At 32.6% G+C, this 20,482-nt stretch overlaps 1 non-coding gene across 1 annotated transcript; it reads left to right on the top strand.

Annotated features, from left to right (window-relative positions):
* The first annotated feature begins 19,925 nt into the window (after positions 1–19,925).
* LOC139846248 (small nucleolar RNA R71) lies at positions 19,926–20,030 on the top strand. The gene has a single exon (XR_011758976.1). It is a non-coding gene; the product is annotated as a small nucleolar RNA R71 (small nucleolar RNA).
* The last annotated feature ends 452 nt before the right edge of the window (positions 20,031–20,482 follow it).

Raw genomic sequence — 20,482 nt, 5'->3', positions numbered from 1 at the left:
TCTATTGAACTAAGACTACCCAGAAAACATGGAATTGTGAAACTTTCTGGATCAGATAATTTTTCTGGTATCTTATTCAACAGCACTGCTGAACAATTTGCATTCATAGTAACGGCCGAGAGTTCTTCCATTTTCTTTCTATTCGAGATTAGATCTTTCAGAAATTTAACATATCTAGGCATTCCTGAAATCACCTCAATGAAAGGAAGATTTACATTTATCTGTTTAAACATATCCAAAAATTTGGATTGCTCGGCTTCAAGTTTCTCTTTTTTCATTTTACTCGGGTAAGGAAGTGGTGGTTGGTATGGTTTAACATAAGGTTTAGCCTTAACTGTGTTATCTTCATTAACCTTTTCAATTACCGGTTCTGTTTCCTTATCTTGTTCAGGTTGTGGTTCTTGTGGAGTAGGAATAGCTTCATCAGAAATTTCAGGTATTTCAGGTGGTTTAAGTGTAATACCACTTCTTGTGGTAATGGCTTTAGCTGTTTCATTCCGGGGGTTAGCATTTGTATCACTAGGTAAACTTTCCGGTTTTCTTTCACCTATTAACCTTGCTAGGTTACTCACTTCTTGTTCCAAATTTTGAATAGAAGCTTGTTGATTTCTAAATGCTTGAGCATTTTGTCCATTCGTTTGTTTCTGAGATGTGAAAAACTGTGTTTGAGATTCAACTAGCTTCGTCATCATATCTTCTAAATTTGGTTTTTTATCATTGGGTTGTGGTGGTTTGTTTTGAAAATTAGGTCTTTGCTGGTTGTAAGTATTATTGGATACTTGTTGATTGCTAGGACCTTATTGGTTGTTGTATGGAACATTTCGGTTATAATTCTGGTTTTGATTGTAAATTGGTCTTGGCGGTTGATAATTATTCTGATAATTATTTCCAGGCCTTTGGTTTATGTATGAAATATTCTCTCTTTGTTCCATTGTTAGTTCAATACTGAGACAATCTTTTGTCAAATGTGGTCCTCCACACTGCTCACAACTAATTCGTATTGAGTGAATATCTTTAGTCATCTTTTCCATTCGTCTCTCGACAGCATCTATCTTTGCAGAAATGGAATCTAAGTCATGGCTAGAATCGGCTCTAGCTGCTTTAGATGATCTAACGATATCTTTTTCTTGGTGCCACTCATGTGAGTGGGAAGCAGTGTTATCAATAATTTTATAAGCATCAGTTTCGGTTTTCTTCATAATAGAACCACCAGCTGCTATATCGATGTCTTTCCTTGTAGTGATGTCGCATCCTTGGTAGAATATTTGTACTATTTGACAAGTGTCTAAACCATGTTGCGGACATCCTCTCAATAACTTTCCAAATCTTGTCCACGCCTCATATAGAGTTTCATTCGGTTTCTGTGTGAACGTAACAATTTCTCCTTGAAGTCTTACGGCTTTAGATGCCGGAAAGAATTGTTTAAGAAATTTTTCAACTAAAACGTCCCATGTATCAATCGCCCCTTCAGGTAACGATTCCAACCAATCTTTGGCTTCTCCCTTTAAAGTCCAGGGAAATAACATGAGATATATCTGTTCATCCTCCACTTCTTGGATTTTAAATAGTGTGCAGATCCTATTAAAGGTACGAAGATGTTCGTTTGGATCTTCCTTCGGCGCACCACTAAATTGGCATTGATTAGTTACCATGTGTAGAATTTGTCCTTTGATTTCATAATCTGGCGCATTAATTTCTGGATGAGTAATTGCGTGACCTTGGCCAGTGAGTTTAGCTCGCATTCGGTCTTCCATACTTAGAGGTTCCAGATTTTCCATAATTGAATTTGTTGAATCTGAATCACTAGAGGATTCTGATTTAATGGTTCATTCCTCAACAATCTCTGTTTAAATGATTGGTGGTTCCGGAGGAAAAATTAATGGTTAAGGATCTATGAATCGTCCCTGAATATTCTCCGGATTCTCAATTGTGAGATCGGGTTCAAAAAATGGATTATCGGAAATTTGAATTGGAGTACTTGGTCGACTGGATGACGATTCTAAAGAAAAATCAACGGCGATAATATTTGCTAGATGTCTTGATCGAGTTACAGGTGGTGAACGTACAAAAGGTGGTGAACGTCTTGCTCGGTGCATTCACTGAATATCCTATTAGTTTTTTAAAAAGTAAGAAAAATTATATAAGTTATTCAATTAATAGACTTTTTTGATTTTGCCCACGTTTCGAATAGCCAAAAGATGCAGCAGAGGGGCGGGATTCGTTTGGTCTCAATATAATTAAGTACTGTTTGGCTCCAATAACCCGGTCCACGTACAAATCCAACTATTACTACGAACCAGAAAATTTTGATGTCTATCAATTTAACCACTTAAAATAAATTTTCGTAATTTTAAGAAATTTAGATAAGAAGTAGAATAAAAATCTATGTCCTAAAAACTAGGATGGCGAGAAATAAGAAAGAAAAAGAGCGCGTCGAAAAAGGTCGAAAAAAAAGGGTTGAAAAATAAAAGGCGTCGAAAAATAAGAAAGAAAAAGAGTGACTTATAAAACTTTAAAACACTCGACTAACCCAACCTTATTACTATCACTAACTTAAAATTAAAATTGCAAATTGAGATTACTAATTGGAGTGATAATTGATACATAGGTAAAAGGCGTCGAAAAATAAAAATAAGAAAGTAGTGCGTCAAAACCTAAAAAGGAACTAAAAACTAAAAATTAAAAGTTGCGTCTAAAAATATTAAAGCTTACAAGTAAAACTATATCCCAAATGGCAATAACTTAAAAAGGTACTAAAACTTAAAAAGGCGTCGCAAAATTCTAAAGCACCTAAATCTTAGTCTAAAGAAAAAGCACTTAAGGGATTTTACGGCAAATCCTAAAAATCTATAAATAAAAATAAGCTACGGCAAAATACTAGACTTAAAACTAGCTACGAGCGAAAAATACAAAAAATTATGCTAAAACAAATAAAAAGGGACAAAATATAAAAATATACTAAAAGTTGTAAAAATTACAATTTTTATAAAAATATTATTTTTATATTATTTATTTAATAAAACTATTAATCTTATAAACTAATTAAACTTAAAATACAAATTAATAAATAAACTAAACTAAATTATATAAAAATATAACCCTAATTAGGGTTTAATTTAAATAATAATAATAAAAACCGTTAATTAATACTGATTAGGGTTCTGTGTGACCTGTCAGAGAGACCTCCGCGAGTCGCGTGACACTTAGCTGGAAAATCCGCAAGTCGCGGGGTTTGTAAATTCAAACGTGTACCAGGCTTTACTTCGACAGGTTCCGTTTTTAATATATTTTTTTTATTTTCTGTTTAAATATTTATATAAAATATTTATAAAAACTAAATAAAACTTATATTTTCAAAAAACATAAGATACTTTATAATTTTATAAAAATCTTAAAAATAGATTTATATATATATATATTTTTTCGTTTGGTTTTTAATTTTTTTATGTTTTAAGTAAAAACAAAATATTTAAATAAAACTTATATTTTTATAAAATAAAAATAAAGAAACTTTATAAAACTTAAATATTTAACAAACTCTTAAAAATATATAAATTTTTTGTTTTTCTTTTTATATTTTTGAATTTTTAAAACGTATTTTTACAAAAGCGTATTTTTTTTGATAAAAGTAAACTAAAAATAAAAATCTTTTTTTTTTTAAATATAGCGTTGCGCTTCCGGCTTTTAAGTTAGATTTTGTTCCCCGGCAGCGGCGCCAAAAATACTTGATGTTAAAGCTAAGGGGTATAAAATACTATTAAATTTTAGCAGGAAATACTATTAAATACGATACAATTTTACACAAGATATTTATTTATTTATAGAATGGATATACTTAAACCTTGCTACAACACTTATAGGCAGTGTACCTAATCGTACAGTAGTGTAGTTTTTAGTAAGTCCGGTTCGTTCCACAGGGAAAATCTTTAAACAAAGCTTAACGCTATATTAGTTTAATTTATAAAAATACAAATATATATATAAGTAATATTATTATTTTAAAGGGGGGTTTTTATCGTTTAATGACCGGTTTGTCGATTTTTAAAACTTTAGTCGCAGTTAAAACCTAATGTAAAATATTAAAAATAAATACAAGACTTAATTTAAAGCGTAAAGTAAATAACGATAATGAAATTGCGATAAATAAAAGTGCGATAAAATAAAATTGCGATAATTAAAAAGTACGATAATTAAAAGTGCAATTAAATACAATAACAATAAATAAAAGTGCGATAATTAGAAGTGCAATTAAATATAAAATAAAGGAAATTAAATATGAAATAAAAGAATTATGCTTATTTAAACTTCCGTAATCATGATGTTTAACGTGTTGATTTTAGTTTTATGCCCATGGGTTAATTGTCCTTTGTCCTGGATTATTTAATATGTCAGTCTGGTTTTTGTCCATAACAGTCCATCAGTCATAAATATAAAGTGCGAGTATCCTCGTCAAATTATCCTTATACCCGAAGTTAAATATTCCAACTAATTGGGGACTTAAACTGTAACAAGGTTTTAATACTTTATTTAATAATTACACCAGGATATCGACTGAGTGTAGCCCAAGGTTTTAATACTTTGTTATCAATTATGCCAAGTGTCCTTATACATAATTTCACCCCTGTTTTAATAATTCTAGTGACTATTAATCCATTCCCGTGTCCGGTTAAATGAACGATTATTCGTACATATAAATACCCCGCCCATCGTGTCCGATCGAGTGTATATGGTTATTTATGGGTACGTCCAATTGTAAATCTTTATATTAAAATTAACAAACTATCATTTAGTTAAACAAATATATAGCCCATTAATAGCCCATAGTCTAATTTTCACAAGTGTTGTTCTTTTGTCCAAACCCCAATTATGGTACAAAGCCCAATTACCCAATTTTAGTAATTAGCCCAACATCATGATTACTTCGGTATTAAATAAGCATAATAATAACTTAGCTACGAGATATTAAATTAAAAAGGTTGAACATAACTTACAATGATTAAAAATAGCGTAGCGTTACACGGACAGAATTTCGACTTACACCCTTACAATATTCGCTAACATACCCTTATTATTGGAAATTAAAATTAAAATTAAAATATAAATTATATATATATATTTACGTATATAGAGAGATAGATAGAATTAGGATATTTAAAACGTCGAATTGCGCTGGCTTTTATAGGCATTTTTGTCCAGGGAGGCTCCGCGAGTCGCGGCCTTTTTGGCCTTCAAACTCCGCAACTCGCGGAGTTTGTTTCTACAGCTCATCTCATTTTGGAACCTTTCTTGCCGACGGTTTTAATATATAAATATAATATATATATAATTTATATAATTAATTATATATTATATTATATTTATATACATAGTTAACTTGTAATTTTTAGTCCGTTGCGTCGAGCGTTGAGAGTTGACTCTGGTCCCGGTTCCGGATTTTCGAACGTCCTTGCTTACAATTTAATATCTTGTACTTTGCGTTTTGAATCTTGTACTCTTGTAATTCTGAGACGTTTCTTATCAATAATTGGAACCTCTTTGATTGTATTTTGTACTTTTGAGCTTTTTGGTCGTTTGCGTCTTCAATTCGTCGAATCTATCTTTTGTCTTCACCTTTTATTATTTAAACGAATATCACTTGTAAATAGAACAATTGCAACTAAAAGCTTGTCTTTCTTGAGGGATAATGCTATGAAATATATGTTCGTTTTTAGCATTATCAGCGTAAAAAAATAAATTGCGATAAAGTAAATTGCAGTAAATAAAATGACAGTAAATAAAAGTATGATGAAATATGAAATAAAACAATTATGCTTATTTAAAAACTTCCGTAACCATGATGTTTGACGTTTTGATCTTAATTTATTTATCTGGGTTAATTGTCCTTTGTCCTGGATTTATTTGATACCTATCTGATTTTTGTCCATAATAGTCCATCGGTCATAATTATAAAATGCTCGTCAAATTAACCTTATTCCCGAAGTCAAATATTCCAACTAATTAGGGATTTGAACTGTAACAAGGTTTTAATACTTTGTTTACAATTACACCAATTATCCTTGTATGTAATTCACCCGTGTTTTAATTAGTCCATGATACATTAATTTATTCACTTGGCCATAATGAATAATCAATTACCCAATCCAATTGATTAATTAAATGATTGTAAACGATGTCGTATAAACGTCACTAAATAGGACATTCGTAATCAATTTAATAATTATTAGATTAACTAATTTGAAGATAGGTTCGACAGTTTCCAATGAGTTGTCATTCAATTAGACAATACCCCCTACCTATTAATAGTCAATAGTCCAATGTTCATAAGTGTCGGTCTTTTGTCCAAACCTTAATTATGGTACAAAATCCAATAACCCGTCTTTAATATTTAGTCTAACGTCACGATTACTTCGGCTCAAATAAGCATAATAATAACTTAGTTACGAGACATTAATTTAAAAAGGAAGAACATAGCTTACAGTGATGATTAATCGTGTAGCGTTACACGGACAGAGTTCCGACTTAAAACCCGTAAAACATTCTTACAATAACCTTATTATTATTAACTTAAATTAAAATTATAATTATAATTATAAATATAAATATAAATACATATAGAGAGATTGATAGAAAAGGGATGCATGAATCGAGCAAAATTCGTTGGCTTTTATAGGCCCACTTTGAACTGTACAGCTCCGCGAGTGTGGAGGTTTTGTGCCTTACAGCTCCACGAGTGCGGAGCTTCGGATTCCAGCTCACCAAATTGAGTTAAACCTGGGCTGCTGAATTTTATAATATATAATATAATAATATATAATTTTATATAATTATATATATATTATATTATATTCTTGTGCATAGTTGACTTGTAATTTTAGCTCCGTTGAGTTGTACGTTGATGCTCGGTTTATGTCTCAGTTTCGGATTTTCGAACGCCTTTTCGTACGCTTAGATATCTTTTACTTTGTGTTTTGCGGCTTGTACTCTTGTCATTTTTAGGCGTTTCTTATCAATAAATTGAACCACTTGAATTATATCTTGTACATTTGAGCTTTTTTGTCATTTGCGTCTTTAAATCGTCGTTTTCTTCTTTCGTCTTCGCACTTATTTATTTAAATGATTATTACATAAAAATAGAAAAATAGTAACTAAAAGCTTTACATATTGGAAGGATATTGATACTAAATATATGTTCCTTTTTAGCATTATCAAATATCCCCACACTTGAACGTTGCTTGTCCTCAAGCAATACAGAACTTGAAATTAAATCACACTTCACTCGAATCACTTTTTTATTCTCACACTTTATACATCAGTGATTTTAATACGGCGGTATAAACAATGATAGTAACGATGTGGTTTACAGTCCCACATGACTATGAAAATTTAGATCCTTTAACGAAATTGGATCTTTATGAAAATATTTGATCTTTTGAAAATTCATTCTAGGTTTTACCCTAGATAAGTTTTCCGGAATAACCCTTCACCGGTGTTTGCAAAATATTTTTGTGGGTTTTGTGAGTTTCAGATTTTAAAATTTTAGCTCAAAACTTGCGGTTTTGTGTAACCCACTTGCTAACCTTATATTAGGAAAGCAACACGTACAGTTTACTTGCTCCGTATATTACCTTTCGGTAAACAATCGCCCGGTTGTAAAGGAAAGCGTTGAACAAGCAACTGTTTAAGGCAATGTCTAATGACATGCTTTTGATTATGGTCTATATCGTGTCGGATGCAATTACTATCCTTTGTAGGAGCAATAGTAAAGATCACCCTATAGTTTTTCGGTCTGGCACAAGGTCCGGTCTTCGACCATGCTATGCAACCTCCGTTCTTACGGTTAACACTCGATTTGGTTCAGGTGACCTAATGAATTCCAAGTAAATTCCTAGGATTTTACGTTCAATGGTAATGAACGTATTGAAAATAGGTTTTCAGAAAAACAAATCGGTTTTAATTTGATCAAAATATTTTCTCGTTCAAGCTCGAGTTTAGATATCATTGAATTCCATGAGTTTGTAATTCTCAATCTTTTAGGTCAATCTCAAGGATTGAGTAATATCAGGCTTAAATGATGATTTTTAATCTTTTAAGGAGATTATCCTTTATGGGGGTCTGATTCATTAGTCTTATCAAGCTAATTTGCACGACGCCCTCCCCATTTTACGAGACAGATCCTCTCATGGATAGGATAAGTCTGACCACTTGGCGACCCTGTTTGATGCTGAGGTCCGTGGATTTCCTGCTGATTTTAGAGATGACTTTTCTAGATTTTTTGTCAACCTACAGCTGGTCTGGACGACAACTTCCTGACCTAAATCAAGAAGCGCGTGTCTTTTTCAAAAGACTTTACTTCCTTTTAATGATGGAATTGATTCATCGTGTAGATCCATCTATTCTTTCAAAGGTATTACAATAAATCGAGTAAAACTGATTAGTTTAGTCCAAAGCAAAAGTACCTGCAATAATCTAGCTTTTATTTATTCTTTTCTTTGCCTTTTTATTCTCCTTTATTTCATTTTAAATGAATTCAAGCGTTTTGGGTTGTTTCTCCATTTATGTTCTCTCCGAGGTAACAATAATTTCGGTATTATAACCTAGTTTTATCGTTCATAAATATGTATAAACATGATTTTGAATTCCTTTAGTTGAATTTTTTTTTTAAATTTTCACAAAATTTGGCAATTAAACTAAGTGTAAACCCGAGAGAATTTATAACCCTTCCCCACACTTGAGATCATGCAATGCCCTCATTTGCATGAAATCAGACTATAATTATAAATTCATGAGGATGATTAGTGTAGAAAAGTGATTAAAAATACCGAGTTTGCAAACATATTATTTTATATCACATTTGATATTTTGCGTCTTGTCGTCAAAATTAGTAACTTTTGCTGAACTTAATGTCAGTCTTTGAAAGTACGATGTTTTACCCTGTTTGTACATAACATAAAATACAAACATATATATACAGAATATTTTTTTTATAAAACCGTTATTTATTAAAATAATTTAAATGAATAATTTTTTTAAAATGTTGTTTCCTTTTACTTTAGGTAGTTTCGGTATGTTTACCTAGTCCGTCCCTCGACAAAATTTAAAATTTGTCGTTTTTAAAACGATTGTTTTAAAAGCAAAGATTTTTGGGTTTTTTAATTTTTTTTTTTTTTGTATACTTTAGATCAATAAAATTAAAAATAATGATAACAAAATTTTTCGCCCCGCCCTCGGGTAAAGCAATTTCGATTCTATGATCTAGTCTTTAACTTACGACGAATTTTAGAAATCATTTTTTAAACTTAATGAAATAAAGTAAATTTTGTTTTTAAATTCACACAAAACTTAAATTTAAAAAGCGTATTAATTTCATACAAATCTACAAAACAAAATAAAATTCAGAATGGGGGGAGAAAACTAGTTCTTTAGTGTCTGCTAGTGGAAAAGACCAATCGAATTCCATTCTCGGAACTACACGAGAACAGAACAACTAACTCTAGACAACGTTTTCTTTTTAGAACATTTGAGTCTCCCCACACTTAGGTAGCTGTGGTGTCAAAATTGTGATTAACTTCATCGTCAATTTCTCTTGGATCATAATCAACTTGCATATCTATGACTTTTGCTTTAAGCCATTGGTTGGATTCCTGTGTAATATCCACAAATTCAACTAGTTTAGCCTTTTCTTTAGGCGATAGATTGGATAATAACTAATTACATAACTTAAAGTTCCCCTTGGTTCTAGCATCGCGAATCCGTTTAATAAGTTTCTTCATTGAACTATTAATAACTGGGTCATTTAATTTCGTATCAACAATGGGGTTCTTTGTTATCAAGTCATCATTAGGTGTTACTTCATCTTCCCCACAATTAGGCGTTTTATTATTGTTAAGCACTACCGTTGGAGTTGGTAAAATAATATGCTTTTCATCGATCGTTTTTATTGGTTTAAAGGTTTTGGTTGGTGGAGATTTAGACTTTTGACTCATAAAGGTGATCGATTTGTCACCATCACTAAGTGTCTCTCTACCCTCTCTTACATTAATGAACGCCTCGGTGGACGCTAAAAATGGTCGACCTAAAATTAGAGGAATATTTGGGTCCTCTTCTATGTCAATGACAATAAATTTGACTAAAAAGGTTAAATTACCCACTTGAAAGGGTAGGTTGTCAGCAATTCCAACTGGGTGCCTAATGGTTTGATCAAAGAGTCGAACACTCATTTTCATTGGACTTAACTCACCTACTCCTAATCTCTTATATAATGAAAGAGGCATAACACTCACACTCGCACCTAAATCTGCTAGTGCATTATACATGACACAATCACTAAGTAGACAAGGAACAATAAATTCACCCGAATCACCCACCCTGGTAGGAGGTTTTGGTGGAACTGTCTTCACCGGGTTTACTTCTACGATTTTTGTTTCTTGCATTTTCTTATTCTTCTTCTTCTTCTTCTTCTTTCCAGAGGTATCACAAACTTTATTACCTAATACTTGCTCATACTCAACTCCTTTTCTTGGAAACGGGATGGGTAGTCTGTATGGTGCCACCACTGGCTTTACATACTCGGGTGGTGGTGGTGGAGTTATAACTTCTTCATTGTTACTCACATCTAAAACCTTCCCATCTTCTGGTGCTGGTTTTTCAGAATTTGTTGATACCATATTAACATTCTCATTTCGAGAATTTACTTCAGTATCACTCGGTAGCTTTCCTTGTTCCCTCTCACTCATCATGCTAGCAAGAGTACCTACGTGTTTTTCTAGATTCAAAATGGAAGCTTGTTGAGTTCTTAATGACTGATCAATCCTCTCATTTGTTTGGGTTTGAGGTGTAATAAATTGTGTTTGCGATTCCATTAGCTTTGCCATCATTTCTTCTAGATTTGACTTTTTCTCTTCAGTTTGTTACGGTGGTTTATACAAGCTAGGTCTTTGTTGATTGAAAGTGTTGTTTTGAGTTGGTTGGTTATTCGGACCTTGTTGGTTGTACGAGTTATTGTTGGGTCCATTAGGATTGTAAAGAATGTTTTTATTTCGATTAAAGTTTGGCCTTGGCGGTTGATAATTATTTTGATAATTATTTCCCGGCCTTTGGTTCATTTAGGAAATATTCTCACGTTGTTCCATGGTTTGTTCAATGTGACAATCTTTCATTAAGTGTGGTCCACCGCATTACTCACAACTGATTCGTATTGCGTGAATATCTTTATTCATCTTTTCCATTCGTCTCTCGAAAGCATCTATTTTTGCGAAAACAGAATCAAAGTCATGGCTAGAATCGGCTCTAGCCGCTTTAGATGATCTAACGATGTCTTTTTCTTGGTGCCACTCATGTGAGTGGGAGGCTGTGTTATCAATAATTTTATAAGCTTCAGTTGCGGTTTTCTTCATAATGGAACCCCCAGCTGCTATGTCGATGTCTTTTCATGTAGTAATGTCGCATCCTTGGTAGAATATTTGTACTATTTGATAAGTGTCTAAATCATGTTGAGGACATCCTCTCAACAACTTTCCAAATCTTGTCCACGCCTCATATAATGTTTCATTTGGCTTTTGTGTGAACGTAACAATTTCTCCTTGACGTCTCACGGCTTCAGATGCCGGAAAGAATCTTTTAAGAAATTTCTCAACTAAAACATCCCATGTGTCAATCGCCCCTTCGGGTAACGATTCTAACCAATCTTTGGCTTCTCCCTTTAAAGTTCAGGGAAACAACATGAGATAGATCTGTTCATCCTCAATTTCTCGGATTTTAAATATAGTACAGATCCTATTAAAGGTTCGAAGATGTTCGTTTGGATCTTCTTTTGGCGTACCACTATATTGGCATTGATTAGTTACCATGTGTAGGATTTGTCCTTTGATTTCATAATCTGGCGCATTAACATCTGGCTTAATAATGGCGTGACCTTGGCCCGTGCGTGTAGCTCTCATTCGATCTTCCATACTTAGAGGTTCTTGATTTTCCATGATTGAATTTGTTGAATCTGAATCACTAGAGGATTCTGATTTAATGGTTTCTTCCTCGACAATCTCTAGTTGTATGATTTGTGGTTCTGGAGGAAATATTAGTGGTTCAGGATCTCTGAATTGTCCCTGAATATCCTCCGAGTTCTCAATTGTGAAGTCGGGTTCAAAAAATGGATTATCGAAAATTTGATTTGGAATACTTGGTTGACTTGATGATGATTCTAAGGAAAAATCAACAACGAAAATATTGGCTAGATGTCTTGATCGAGTTACAGGTGGTGAACTTATGAAAGGTGGTGAACGTATGAAAGGTGGTGAACGTATGAAAGGTGCGCATTCACTAAATATCCTATTAGTTATAAAAATAAAAATTATATAAGTTATCAAATTAATAGACTTTTCTGATTTTGTCCACATTTCGAATAGCCAATAGATGCAGCAGGTAGCCAGGACCCTTTAAATCGGAAGCCCACAACTCGCCACTAACAAATCTAACTATTACCACGAACCAGAAAATTTTGGATGTCTATTAATTTAACCGCTTAAAATAATTTTTCGTTTTGAAATTTTAAAGAAATTTTAGAGAAGAAATAGAAAGTTCTATGTCCTAAAAACTAGAGCGTCGAGAAATAAGAAAGAAAAAGAGCGCGTTGAAAAACGTCGAAAAATAAAAGGTTGAAAAATTAAGCGTCGAAAAATAATAAAATGCAGCGTCGAAACTTAAAAGTCTAAAAACTAAATATTAAAAGTTGCGTCTAAAGGAATTAAAGCTTAAAAGGAATTCTATATCCAAAACGGCAATAACTTAAAAAGTGCTAAAATCTTAAAACGGCGTCGCAAAATTCTTAAAGTATCTAAATCTTAGTCTAAAGAAAAAGCACTTAAGGGATTTTACGACAAAGCCTAAAAATTTAAAAATAAAAAAAAAACTACGGCAAAAACTATATCTTAAAACTAGTTACGAACGATAAAAATACAAATATTACGAATAAAAAGATACAAAATATAAAGATAAAACTTAAAGTTATAAAAATTTTTTTTTTATAAAAATATTATTTTTATATTGCTTATATTATAAAAGTATCAATTTTATATATAATATAACTAATTGAAACTTAAAAATACAAAATAAAATAAACTAAAACTAATTAATAAAATACTTAACCCTAATTAGGTTAATAATAATAATTAATTAATTAAAAACCCTAATTAGCATTAATTACGTACTAGGTTTTCTGCCAGAGCAGGCTCCGCGAGTGCGGATGTCTACTGCCCAGTATCTCCGCGAGTGCAGAATTTAATAATATTGGGTTCGCTGGTTGGGCTTAAACAGTTCGGCCCAGTTCAGTTTTTAATTTAAAATTTATTTTGGGTTTCAAAAATAAACTGGCCCAGTTCAGTTTTTTTTTATATTTGATTTCTTTTATGTTTTTAGTTTTTATAAAATATAACTTAAATAAAACTTATATTTTAACAATTACTTATTAGATTTTTATAATTCTAAAAAATAAACTTTTTTTAATTAAAACACCTAATATATATATATATATATATATATATATATATATATATATATATATATATATATATATATATATATATATATATATATATTTGTTTTTAATATTTAAAACTTATATTTTTACAAAAATAGATTAATACTTAATAAAAATCTTTTTTTTATAGCGTTTCGCTTCGGCGTTGAATTTTCTCCGGCAGCGACGCCAAAAACTTGATGTGTTGTGAGGTGTATACGAAATACTATTATTGTTTACTACGAAAGATGGCGAAAGATGATACAAGTTTTATTTATTTATTGATGGAATATACCTAAACCTTGCTACAACACTTATAGGCAGTGTACCTAATCGTAGAGTAGTGTAGTTTTTAGTAAGTCCGGTTCGTTCCACAGGGAGCTAGCTGAGTTTAACGCTATATTTTTAACAACTATATTTATATAAAATATATATAATTATATATAGTAATATTATTATAAAAGGGGGTTTTTACCGTTTAATGACCGATTTGTCGATTTTATATTTTAAGCGTAAAAATAAATGACAATAATTAAAGTGCGTACATAAATACAAATAAAGCGTAAAAAAATAAATTGCGATAAAGTAAATTGCAGTAAATAAAATGACAGTAAATAAAAGTATGATGAAATATGAAATAAAACAATTATGCTTATTTAAACTTCCGTAACCATGATGTTTGACGTTTTGATCTTAATTTATTTATCTGGGTTAATTGTCCTTTGTCCTGGATTTATTTGATACCTATCTGATTTTTGTCCATAATAGTCCATCGGTCATAATTATAAAATGCTCGTCAAATTAACCTTATTTCCGAAGTCAAATATTCCAACTAATTAGGGATTCGAACTGTAACAAGGTTTTAATACTTTGTTTACAATTACACCAATTATCCTTGTATGTAATTCACCCCTGTTTTAATTAGTCCATGATACATTAATTTATTCACTTGGCCATAATGAATAATCAATTACCCAATCCAATTGATTAATTAAATGATTGTAAACGATGTCATGTAAACGTCACTAAATAGGACATTCGTAATCAATTTAATAATTATTAGATTAACTAATTTGAAGATAGGTTCGACAGGTTCCAATGAGTTGTCATTCAATTAGACAATACCCCCTACCTATTAATAGTCAATAGTCTAATGTTCACAAGTGTCATTCTTTTGTCCAAACCTTAATTATGGTACAAAATCAAATAACCCGTCTTTAATATTTAGTCTAACATCACGATTACTTCGGCTCAAATAAGCATAATAATAACTTAGTTACGAGACATTAATTTAAAAAGGAAGAACATAGCTTACAGTGGTGATTAATCATGTAGCGTTACACAGACAGAGTTCTGACTTAAAACCCGTAAAACATTCTTACAATAACCTTATTATTATTAACTTAAATTAAAATTATAATTATAAATATAAATATAAATATAAATATAAATACATATAGAGAGATTGATAGAAAAGGGATGCATGAATCCAGCAGAATTCGTTGGCTTTTATAGGCCCACTTTGAACTGTACAGCTCCGCGAGTGAGAAGGTTTTGTGCCTTAAAGCTCCGCGAGTGCGGAGCTTTGGATTCCAGCTCACCAAATTGAGTTAAACGTGGGCTGCTAAATTTTATAATATATAATACAATAATATATAATTTTATATAATTATATATATATTATATTATATTCTTGTGCATAGTTGACTTGTAATTTTAGCTCCGTTGAGTTGTACGTTGATGCTCAGTTTATGTCTCAGTTCCGGATTTCCGAACGCCTTTTTGTATGCTTAGATATCTTGTACTTTGCGTTTCACGGCTTGTACACTTGTCATTTTTAGGCGTTTCTTATCAATAAATTGAACCACTTGAATTATATCTTGTACATTTGAGCTTTTTGGTCATTTGTGTCTTTAAATCGTCGTTTTATTTTTTCGTCTTCGCACTTATTTATTTAAATGATTATTACATAAAAATAAAACAATAGTAACTAAAAGCTTTACATATTGGAAGGATATTGATACTAAATATATGTTCCTTTTTATCATTATCAAAGATCCATGTGCTTCCTGATGAGAGTCAGTAGTGCTCGTTGGTTTGCTGAGAACGGAAGTGTAGATCCGGCCAAAGCGTTGTAAACCTTAGAGTAAATTATATTCTGATCTCGACAAAATCTTGTCTCGAGAATAGTGCGAAGCACTGAATTGTGCTCTCGTTGCCTTTCTTCATGGTAGATATGATCGTGAAGAGTATTGATAAAGTCTTGAATGCGCCCTTCTAAGATTTCAACATCCTCATTTTCTCTAGATAGATAGTGGTTGTATTCATCTTCGATAGCCTTGATCCGCTTCTTGCAGCATGGTGTGACAACGATTGTTGATTTACGGATGGCTTCGAGAATATCTTCAAATTCATCGATGTCATTGATGAAGGTTATCATGTCGGCGTGATTAGATATGACCGGAATCTGATCTGGAGAAGAGTCCGGCTCCTCTTGATCTGGTAGAGAATATGAATCTTCCAGAATGTCTTCATTTTGCTCTTCCTCTTCATCATCGGTATAGCTTGCATCTGTGGATTCGTCTGATGAACGGGTTTCTTCAGTATTCTGGTGTTTCATTTCGACACTTGCAGGGTCAATCTCTATATCTTTAACCTCAGCCTTATCTGTCTTCTTCTTGAAACGAATAATTAAACTGTGATCCTCTGTCTCTAGCCTCATTAATTCTTCGTGACAATTTGCTTCCGATTTTAGAGATGGTTCTATCGCAGTTTCTTTTACGTCTCCCATTTCATCTTCCTCCTCATATTATTCTTCTTCCTCTATTTCTTCGCTGGGATTCTCTTCTTCCATTTCTGGCTCGTCAGCAGACTGTGATTCGAGACCCATTTCGATATCATCGGCTGGTGGTGGGGACTCATCATCGGAAGTGATCCGTTGATAGTGCTCTAAATGAACATATATTTAGTATCAATATCCTTCTAATATGTAAAGCTTTTAGTTGCAATTGTTCTATTTTTATGTAATATTCGTTTAAATAAACAAGTGCGAAGACAAAAGAAGAAAATGACGATTTGAAGACGCAAATGACCAAAAAGCTTAAATGTACAAGATATAATTCAAGTGGTACAATTTATTGATGAGAAACGTCTAAAAATTACAAGAGTACAAGTCGCGGAACGCAAAGTACAAGATATCTACGCGTACGAAAGGACGTTTGAAAATCCGGAACCGAGACATAATTCGAGCATCAACGCGCGAGTCAACGGTCCTAAAATTACGAGTCAACTATGCACAAGAATATAATATAATATATATATAATTAATATAAATTATATATATTATATATATATTTAATAAATATGTCGACAAGCTAGAAAACAAGGGAAAGTGAGCCGGTACCAGTCACCATGCGATCGCATGGGATTAACACACCCAGTCCATGCGATCGCATGGCCCCAAAAGTTGGGTCAGGTGCTATAAAAGGCAACGTTTTCAGCGAATGTAAAACACATCTTTTTTCTTTTCCTTCCTCTGATCAATGTAATATATATTTATATTTATAATATTAAGTTTAAATTAAGTTTAATAATTATTGGGTTATTGTAAGAAATGTTTTAAGGTTTTGTAAGTCGGAACTCTGTCCGTGTAACGCTACGCGATTAATCACCACTGTAAGCTATGTTCTTCCTTTTTAAATTAATGTCTCGTAACTAAGTTATTATTATGCTTATTTAAATCGAAGTAATCGTGATGTTAGACTAAATATTAAAGAAGGGGCTATTGGATTTTGTACCATAATTTGGGTTTGGACAAAAGACCGACACTTGTGAACATTGGACTATGGACTATTAATAGATGGGGGTATTGTCTAATTGAATGACAACTCATTGGAATCTGTCAAACCTATCTTCAAATTAGTTAATCTAATAATTATTAAATGATTATGCATGTCCTATTTAGTGACGTTTATACGACATCTTTTACAAATCATTTAATTTAATCAATTGGATTGAGTTATTTATTATTCATTATGTCCAAGTGAATAAATTAATGTATCATGGACTAATTATAACAGGGGTGGATTACATACAAGGGTAATTGGTGTAATTGTTAACAAAGTATTAAAACCTTGGATTATACGCACTCGATAACCTGGTGTAATCATTAAACAAAGTATTAAAACCTTGTTACAGTTCGAATCCCTAATTAGTTGGAATATTTGACTTCGGGAATAAGGTTAATTTGACGAGCATTTTATAATTATGACCGATGAACTATTATAGACAAAAACCAAATAGGTTTCAAATAATCCAGGACAAAGGACAATTAACCCAAGAGTAATAAATTAAAATCAAAACGTCAAACATCATGGTTACGGAAGTTTAAATAAGCATAATTGTTGTATTTTATATCTCATCGTACTTTTATTTACTGTCATTGTCATTTTAAATATTGTTATTTATTTTACGCATTTTAATTATTGTCATTTATCTTTAAGCTTAAAATATAAAATCGACAAACCGGTCATTAAACGGTAAAACCCCCCTTTTATATAATATTATTACTACTTATATATATATATATATATATATATATATATATATATATATATTTTATATAAATATAGTTGTTAAAAATATAGTACGTATCACTAGCTCCCTGTGGAATTAACCGGACTTATTAAAAACTACACTACTCTACGATTAGGTACACTGCCTATAAGTATTGTAGCAAGGTTTAGGTATATTCCATAAATAAATAAAACTTGTGTAATTTGTATCGTATTTTGTAATAAAAATAATAGTATTTCGTACTACACCTCGCACACATCATCCGTCCGGTGGAAATAGCAAACATCTCTGCCTGTCTAGAAAGATCGGTAGGTCGGTCAATTTTGAAGGTAACACTTTCCCCATGTGATTGCGAGATCAAGGTTTGATTGTACACATCAATGACGGTCCTAGCCGTGTTCATGAAAGGTCTCCCTAGCACTATCGGCATGTGAAGGTCTTCCTTAATGTCCATTACTACGAAATCCGTATGATACAAGAATTTGTCGACTTTCACCAAGACTTTCTCAACTATGCCCTTAGGATATCAATTGTGTGATCGGCAAGTTAGATTGTCATTTTAGTTGGTGACAAGTCTCCTAGCTCTAATCTCTTGTAGAGAGAGTAGGGGATGAGGTTAATACTTGCTCCTAAATTTGCTAACGCATGAATGGTTCCAGATTGGTAGATTGGACACGGGAAAATGAATCGGCCCGAATCTCCTAGCTTTTGCGGTAGAGAGTTTCTGAGTAATGCTGAGCATTCTTCACTCAGTGGAATTTTGTTGAAATCTGGTATCCTTTCCTTTATAGAGAGAAGCCTTCGAATATATCTCTTCTGGTTGGGAACTTTGGCCATGGTGTCCAAGAATCTTCCATCATGTTTGTAGGTATCAAGCTTGGATGGTTCTTCTTGTAGCCTTCTAGGATAAGGTACACGAACGGGAGTTTGAGTGGACAGCTTATGAGTATAGGTCGATTTGTTATTGAGCCTAGCTGACCTTCTCCATGGTTCTTCCTTTGGGATTATGGAGTCCATTTGCTTAGCTTCCTTTATGTGGGGATTTTGGATAGTATTACTAGGTAATCTTCCTTGGAGTCGGGTTTCAAAGCAATGTGATAACTGTCCGAGCTGTGTTTCTTGACTTTTGAGCAGACCCAATTGGTTTCGCATGAGTATCTCTGTCTGGTCTTGTCTACATGCAGTTCTCTGATTTAGCCGTTATTGTCCTTGAATGAACTGAGTCAATTGATCATCAGTTCCGAGAGCAGGGTTTGTTACTTTTGCAATTTGGGTGGTTGGGGAATTTTCCTCAGCTGGTGAACCAGTGAGTGGAAGTGGTTGATCGTAGGTCAATTGAGATTGTTAGGGTGGATAAGGTGGGTAACGATAATGAAAAGGCTGGTTGTTTCTTTGAAATTGGTTAACCCTAGGTTGCTGATTGAATCCAGGATTTGATTGACGAGATGGGTATTGAACGTAACAGACTGAACTGTCAGGATTCTCGTACTCAACTTGATATTCTTCAGTAGGTTGCGGTTTGGTACAATTAACACCGGCCTGAGCCTGCTTAACCTACTGCGGTTGCGTCTTCAATTCTCTGAGTTGTTTGGCAAGAGACTCCATCTTGTCCGTGAGGGATTTGATGGCCTCCATTTGGTTATTAAGTGCGGAGAGTGGAGCAGATGATGAAGTTGTTTCACCACTGTTCCAGTCATGATGATGCATTGTAATGTTCTCGAGCAACTCTCATACTTCGTCTGCGGTTTGGTTCATCGATTTCCCTTGAGCTGCTGCATCGATCGTCGTTCTATGATTTATCGTAAGACCATTGTAGAAGGTACAGATTTGGGCTGAACGTTCTAACTGGTGATTAGGGCATTTCTTCAGCAGGGTTTGAATCGCTCCCATGCAGTGTAAAGAGATTCATCATAACTTTGTTTAAAGTTAATGATGTCATTCTTAAGCTTGGTTTGTTTAGAAGGAGGGAAATATTTGGTTAGGAATTTAGTAGCCATCTCCGTCCATGACGTGATGGAATCTTTTTCCAATCCTTCAAACCATGTTTGTGCATGATGAGTGAGAGAATAGGGGAACAAGTATAGAGGGACTATATCTTGTCCCATCCCTGGCTGTTTATAGGAGTTCGAAAGAGATATGAATTTTATCAAGGTGAGAGTTAGGATCATCATTCGGTAATCTATGAAAAAAAAAAAAAAAAAAAAAATATATATATATATATATATATATATATATATATATATATATATATATATATATATATATATATATATACTAATAGAGATGAGGATCTTGGTCGTTTGATCAGGGGAAAAATGGAAATAGTGCCACCACCTTTTCACACTTGCTTTTCCATTATTCCCACTCATCTATAAATAGCTTACAAAAAATTCCCCAACC

The sequence above is a fragment of the Rutidosis leptorrhynchoides genome, chromosome 4, assembly GCF_046630445.1.
Source record: "Rutidosis leptorrhynchoides isolate AG116_Rl617_1_P2 chromosome 4, CSIRO_AGI_Rlap_v1, whole genome shotgun sequence".
NCBI lineage: Eukaryota > Viridiplantae > Streptophyta > Magnoliopsida > Asterales > Asteraceae > Rutidosis > Rutidosis leptorrhynchoides.
This window is presented reverse-complemented; position numbering and strand designations above follow the sequence as displayed.